The sequence below is a fragment of the Pelobates fuscus genome, chromosome 5 (assembly GCF_036172605.1).
Source record: "Pelobates fuscus isolate aPelFus1 chromosome 5, aPelFus1.pri, whole genome shotgun sequence".
In the NCBI taxonomy this organism is placed as follows: Eukaryota; Metazoa; Chordata; class Amphibia; order Anura; family Pelobatidae; genus Pelobates; species Pelobates fuscus.
In genome coordinates this window covers 372,317,131-372,324,383 of record NC_086321.1, presented here as the reverse complement: position 1 = coordinate 372,324,383, position 7,253 = coordinate 372,317,131, and the positions used below count along the sequence as shown (strand labels likewise).

Below are 7,253 nucleotides of genomic sequence, written 5' to 3'. Positions count from 1 at the left end.
CACTGCACATTGCTGTAAGTTCAATAGCGGTGGAGCTCTGTGATTCACACACTGCACATTGCTGTAAGTTCAATAGCTGTGGAGCTCTGTGATTCACGCACTGCACATTGCTGTAAGTTCTATAGCTGTGGAGCTCTGTGATTCACACACTGCACATTGCTGTAAGTTATATAGCTGTGGAGCTCTGTGATTCACACACTGCACATTGCTGTAAGTTCTATAGCTGTGGAGCTCTGTGATTCACGCACTGCACATTGCTGTAAGTTATATAGCTGTGGAGCTCTGTGATTCACACACTGCACATTGCTGTAAGTTCAATAGCTGTGGAGCTCTGTGATTCACACACTGCACATTGCTGTAAGTTCAATAGCTGTGGAGCTCTGTGATTCACACACTGCACACTGCTGTAAGTTATATAGCTGTGGAGCTCTGTGATTCACACACTGCACATTGCTGTAAGTTATATAGCTGTGGAGCTCTGTGATTCACACACTGCACATTGCTGTAAGTTATATAGCTGTGGAGCTCTGTGATTCACACACTGCACATTGCTGTAAGTTCAATAGCTGTGGAGCTCTGTGATTCACACACTGCACACTGCTGTAAGTTCAATAGCTGTGGAGCTCTGTGATTCACGCACTGCACATTGCTGTAAGTTCAATAGCTGTGGAGCTCTGTGATTCACTCACACATACTGCACATTGCTGTAAGTTCTATAGCTGTGGAGCTCTGTGATTCACACACTGCACATTGCTGTAAGTTCAATAGCTGTGGAGCTCTGTGATTCACACACTGCACATTGCTGTAAGTTCAATAGCTGTGGAGCTCTGTGATTCACGCACTGCACATTGCTGTAAGTTCAATAGCTGTGGAGCTCTGTGATTCACTCACACATACTGCACATTGCTGTAAGTTCTATAGCTGTGGAGCTCTGTGATTCACACACTGCACATTGCTGTAAGTTCAATAGCTGTGGAGCTCTGTGATTCACACACTGCACATTGCTGTAAGTTCAATAGCTGTGGAGCTCTGTGATTCACGCACTGCACATTGCTGTAAGTTCAATAGCTGTGGAGCTCTGTGATTCACACACTGCACATTGCTGTAAGTTCAATAGCTGTGGAGCTCTGTGATTCACACACTGCACATTGCTGTAAGTTCTATAGCTGTGGAGCTCTGTGATTCACACACTGCACATTGCTGTAAGTTCTATAGCTGTGGAGCTCTGTGATTCACACACTGCACATTGCTGTAAGTTCTATAGCTGTGGAGCTCTGTGATTCACACACTGCACATTGCTGTAAGTTCTATAGCTGTGGAGCTCTGTGATTCACACACTGCACATTGCTGTAAGTTCAATAGCTGTGGAGCTCTGTGATTCACACACTGCACATTGCTGTAAGTTCTATAGCTGTGGAGCTCTGTGATTCACACACTGCACATTGCTGTAAGTTATATAGCTGTGGAGCTCTGTGATTCACACACTGCACATTGCTGTAAGTTATATAGCTGTGGAGCTCTGTGATTCACACACTGCACATTGCTGTAAGTTATATAGCGGTGGAGCTCTGTGATTCACACACTGCACATTGCTGTAAGTTCTATAGCTGTGGAGCTCTGTGATTCACGCACTGCACATTGCTGTAAGTTCAATAGCTGTGGAGCTCTGTGATTCACGCACTGCACATTGCTGTAAGTTCAATAGCTGTGGAGCTCTGTGATTTACGCACTGCACATTGCTGTAAGTTCAATAGCTGTGGAGCTCTGTGATTCACACACTGCACATTGCTGTAAGTTCAATAGCTGTGGAGCTCTGTGATTCACGCACTGCACATTGCTGTAAGTTCAATAGCTGTGGAGCTCTGTGATTCACGCACTGCACATTGCTGTAAGTTCAATAGCTGTGGAGCTCTGTGATTCACACACTGCACATTGCTGTAAGTTCAATAGCTGTGGAGCTCTGTGATTCACGCACTACACATTGCTGTAAGTTCAATAGCTGTGGAGCTCTGTGATTCACACACTGCACATTGCTGTAAGTTCAATAGCTGTGGAGCTCTGTGATTCACACACTGCACATTGCTGTAAGTTCTATAGCTGTGGAGCTCTGTGATTCACACACTGCACATTGCTGTACGTTATATAGCTGTGGAGCTCTGTGATTCACACACTGCACATTGCTGTAAGTTATATAGCTGTGGAGCTCTGTGATTCACACACTGCACATTGCTGTAAGTTCTATAGCTGTGGAGCTCTGTGATTCACACACTGCACATTGCTGTAAGTTCAATAGCTGTGGAGCTCTGTGATTCACACACTGCACATTGCTGTAAGTTCTATAGCTGTGGAGCTCTGTGATTCACACACTGCACATTGCTGTAAGTTATATAGCTGTGGAGCTCTGTGATTCACACACTGCACATTGCTGTAAGTTATATAGCTGTGGAGCTCTGTGATTCACACACTGCACATTGCTGTAAGTTATATAGCGGTGGAGCTCTGTGATTCACACACTGCACATTGCTGTAAGTTCTATAGCTGTGGAGCTCTGTGATTCACGCACTGCACATTGCTGTAAGTTCTATAGCTGTGGAGCTCTGTGATTCACGCACTGCACATTGCTGTAAGTTCTATAGCTGTGGAGCTCTGTGATTCACGCACTGCACATTGCTGTAAGTTGTATAGCTGCGGAGCTCTGTGATTCACACACTGCACATTGCTGTAAGTTATATAGCTGTGGAGCGCTGTGATTCACACACTGCACATTGCTGTAAGTTCTATAGCTGTGGAGCTCTGTGATTCACACACTGCACATTGCTGTAAGTTCTATAGCTGTGGAGCTCTGTGATTCACACACTGCACATTGCTGTAAGTTATTTAGCTGTGGAGCTCTGTGATTCACACACTGCACATTGCTGTAAGTTATATAGCGGTGGAGCGCTGTGATTCACACACTGCACATTGCTGTAAGTTATATAGCTGTGGAGCTCTGTGATTCACTCACACATGCTGCACATTGCTGTAAGTTCTATAGCTGTGGAGCTCTGTGATTCACTCACACATATACTGCACATTGCTGTAAGTTCTATAGCTGCAGAGCTCTGCGAGTCACTCACACACACTGCACATTGCTGTAGGTTATATAGCTGTGGAGCTCTGCACTCTGTGGACTCTGTGGAGCTCACACACACTGCACATTGATGCAAGTTATATAGCTGTGGAGCTCTGTGATCGACTCACACTCCATATTACAGTGAGTTTAATTTCTGTTGAAGCTTTATGATGTCTGCATACACATTGCGTGTACATGTGAGTTTTTTTGTGTGGAGCTCTGTGATGCACATTGTAAATTGTATTGCTGTGGAGCTCTGTGTTAGCACACAGCAGAGTATGTTTTTGGGATTAAATTATTCAGACAGCAGGGGAAGTATTTATTACAGAGTACAGTAAGAGGCACTGTGTGAGGTCAGGGGGTATTACAGAGTACACTAAGGGGCACAGTGTGAGGTCAGGGGGTATTACAGATTACAGTAAGGGGCACAGTGTGAGGTCAGGGGGTATTACAGATTACAGTAAGGGGCACAGAGTGAGGTCAGGGGGTATTACAGATTACAGTAAGGGGTACAGTGTGAGGTCAGGGGGTATTACAGAGTACAGTAAGGGGCACAGTGTGAGGTCAGGGGGTATTACAGAGTACAGTAAGGGGCACCGTGTGAGGTCAGGGGGTATTACAAAGCACAGTAAGGGGCACAGTGTGAGGTCAGGGGGTATTACAGAGTGCAGTACGGGGCACAGTGTGAGGTCAGGGGGTATTACAGAGCACAGTAAGGGGCACAGTGTGAGGTCAGGGGCTATTACAGAGTACAGTAAGGGGCACCGTGTGAGGTCAGGGGGTATTATAGAGCACAGTAAGGGGCACAGTGTGAGGTCAGGGGGTATTACAGATTACAGTAAGGGGCACAGTGTGAGGTCTGGGGGTATTACAGATTACAGTAAGGGGCACAGAGTGAGGTCAGGGGGTATTACAGATTACAGTAAGGGGTACAGTGTGAGGTCAGGGGGTATTACAGAGTACAGTAAGGGGCACAGTGTGAGGTCAGGGGGTATTACAGAGTACAGTAAGGGGCACCGTGTGAGGTCAGGGGGTATTACAAAGCACAGTAAGGGGCACAGTGTGAGGTCAGGGGGTATTACAGAGTGCAGTACGGGGCACAGTGTGAGGTCAGGGGGTATTACAGAGCACAGTAAGGGGCACAGTGTGAGGTCAGGGGCTATTACAGAGTACAGTAAGGGGCACCGTGTGAGGTCAGGGGGTATTATAGAGCACAGTAAGGGGCACAGTGTGAGTTCAGGGGGTATTACAGAGCACAGTAAGGGGCACAGTGTGAGGTCAGGGGGTATTACAGAGTACAGTAAGGGGCACAGTGTGAGGTCAGGGGGTATTACAGAGTGTAGTAAGGGGCACAGTGTGAGGTCAGGGGGTATTAAAGAGTGCAGTAAGGAGCACAGAGTAAGTTCAGGGGGTATTACAGAGTACACTAAGGGGCACAGTGTGAGGTCAGGTGGTATTACAGAGTACAGTAAGGGGCACGGTGTGAGGTCAGGGAGTTTTACAGAGCACAGTAAGGGGCACAGTGTGAGGTCAGGGGGTATTAAAGAGCACAGTAAGGGGCACAGAGTGAGGTCAGGGGGTATTACAGAGTACAGTAAGGGGCACAGAGTGAGGTCAGGGGGTATTACCGAGTGCAGTAATGGGCACAGTGTGAGGTTAGGGGGTATTACAGGGTAAAGTAAGGGGCACAGTGTGAGGTCAGGGGGTATTACAGAGCGCAGTAAGGGGCACAGTGTGAGGTCAGGGGGTATTACAGAGCACAGTAAGGGGCACAGTGTGAGGTCAGGGGCTATTACAGAGTACAGTAAGGGGCACAGTGTGAGGTCAGGGGGTATTACAGAGCACAGTAAGGGGCACAGTGTGAGGTCAGGGGGTATTACAGAGCGCAGTAAGGGGCACAGTGTGAGGTCAGGGGGTATTACAGAGCGCAGTAAGGGGCACAGTGTGAGGTCAGGGGGTATTACAGAGCGCAGTAAGGGGCACAGTGTGAGGTCAGGGGGTATTAATGAGCGCAGTAAGGGGCACAGTGTGAGGTCAGGGGGTATTACAGAGCGCAGTAAGGGGCACAGTGTGAGGTCAGGGGGTATTACAGAGCGCAGTAAGGGGCACAGTGTGAGGTCAGGGGGTATTACAGAGCACAGTAAGGGGCACAGTGTGAGGTCAGGGGCTATTACAGAGTACAGTAAGGGGCACAGTGTGAGGTCAGGGGGTATTACAGAGCGCAGTAAGGGGCACAGTGTGAGGTCAGGGGGTATTACAGAGCGCAGTAAGGGGCACAGTGTGAGGTCAGGGGGTATTACAGAGCGCAGTAAGGGGCACAGTGTGAGGTCAGGGGGTATTACAGAGCTCAGTAAGGGGCACAGTGTGAGGTCAGGGGGTATTACAGAGCACAGTAAGGGGCACAGTGTGAGGTCAGGGGCTATTACAGAGTACAGTAAGGGGCACAGTGTGAGGTCAGGGGGTATTACAGAGCACAGTAAGGGGCACAGTGTGAGGTCAGGGGGTATTACAGAGTACAGTAAGGGGCACAGTGTGAGGTCAGGTGGTATTACAGAGTACAGTAAGGCGCACAGTGTGAGGTCAGGGGGTATTACAGAGCACAGTAAGGGGCACAGTGTGAGGTCAGGGGGTATTACAGAGCACAGTAAGGGGCACAGAGTGAGGTCAGGGGGTATTACAGAGTATAGTAAGCGGCACAGAGTGAGGTCAGGGGGTATTACAGAGCACAGTAAGGGGCACAGTGTGAGGTCAGGGGGTATTACAGAGTACAGTAAGGGGCACAGTGTGAGGTCAGGGGGTATTACAGAGCACAGTAAGGGGCACAGTGTGAGGTCAGGGGGTATTACAGAGTACAGTAAGGGGCACAGTGTGAGGTCAGGTGGTATTACAGAGTACAGTAAGGCGCACAGTGTGAGGTCAGGGGGTATTACAGAGCACAGTAAGGGGCACAGTGTGAGGTCAGGGGGTATTACAGAGCACAGTAAGGGGCACAGTGTGAGGTCAGGGGGTATTACAGAGCACAGTAAGGGGCACAGAGTGAGGTCAGGGGGTATTACAGAGTATAGTAAGCGGCACAGAGTGAGGTCAGGGGGCATTACAGAGCACAGTAAGGGGCACAATGTGAGGTCAGGGGGTATTGGTGCGAGGTCAGGGGGTATTACAGAGCACAGTAAGGGGCACAATGTGAGGTCAGGGGGTATTGGTGTGAGGTCAGGGGGTATTGGTGTGAGGTCAGGGGTATTAGTGTGAGGTCAGGGGGTATTGGTGTGAGGTCAGGGGGTATTACAGAGCACAGTAAGGGGCACAATGTGAGGTCAGGAGTTATTGGTGTGAGGTCAGGGGGTATTGGTGTGAGGTCGGGGGGGGGTTAGGAATATTTGGACAGTAATGTCAGTGGGTGCAGGGCAGGGACTCCCAGCAGAGATGGGGCTGGCTGGGATGGTTACTGAGGATGGTCATTGCCGGGGAGGGTGAGTGTGCTGGGGCCCCGTGCTGACAGTAAGTACCTTACGCTGTCGGTAGGTGCCCCGTGCGGTCGGTAAGTGCCCCGTGCTGTCGGTAAGTGCCCGTGCGGTCGCTAGGTGCCCCGTGGTTTCGGTAAGTGCCCCGTGGTGTCGGTAGGTGCCCCGTGCAGTCGGTAGGTGCCGGTTCTCGCTCTGTCTCAGCCACCTGCGGGGGGCGTGGCCTGTGCTGTCACCGAGTGGGCGGGGCTCGGAGCTCCGGTTCGGAAAGTTGAGCTCAGAGCGGAGTGGAGGATGTGGCTGCAGAGGGTGAGTGAGCACTGAGGGCAGGATGGGGACGGTAAGTCAACAATGAGGGCAGGCTGGGGAGAGTGAGTGGGCACTTAGTGTAAGGTGGGTGAGCAATGAGTGGGCACTAAGTGTAAGGAGGGTGAGCAATGAGTGGGCACTGAGTGTAAGGAGGGTGAGCAATGAGTGGGCACTAAGTGTAAGGAGGGTGAGCAATGAGTGGGCACTGAGTATAAGGTGGGTGAGCAATGAGTGGGCACTGAGTATAAGGTGGGTGGGCAAAGGGTGGGCACTAAATGTAAGGAGGGTGAGCAATGAGTGGGCACTGAGTATAAGATGGGTGGGCAATGAGTGGGCACTAAATGTAAGGAGGGTGGGCACTGAGTGTAAGG

The 7,253-nt window shown here is 50.0% G+C and overlaps 1 protein-coding gene across 3 annotated transcripts in view; it reads left to right on the top strand.

Moving 5' to 3' along the window:
• The first annotated feature begins 6,849 nt into the window (after positions 1-6,849).
• Positions 6,850-7,253, top strand: part of GCGR (glucagon receptor) — a 68,520-nt gene continuing 68,116 nt past the window's right edge. For 2 of the 3 annotated variants that reach the window (XM_063456216.1, XM_063456213.1), the window contains exon 1: positions 6,850-6,913. The gene's annotated coding sequence lies outside the window, so the exon portion shown is untranslated. The remainder of the gene's footprint in view (positions 6,914-7,253) is intronic. The other variant, XM_063456215.1, reaches the window with a different exon arrangement.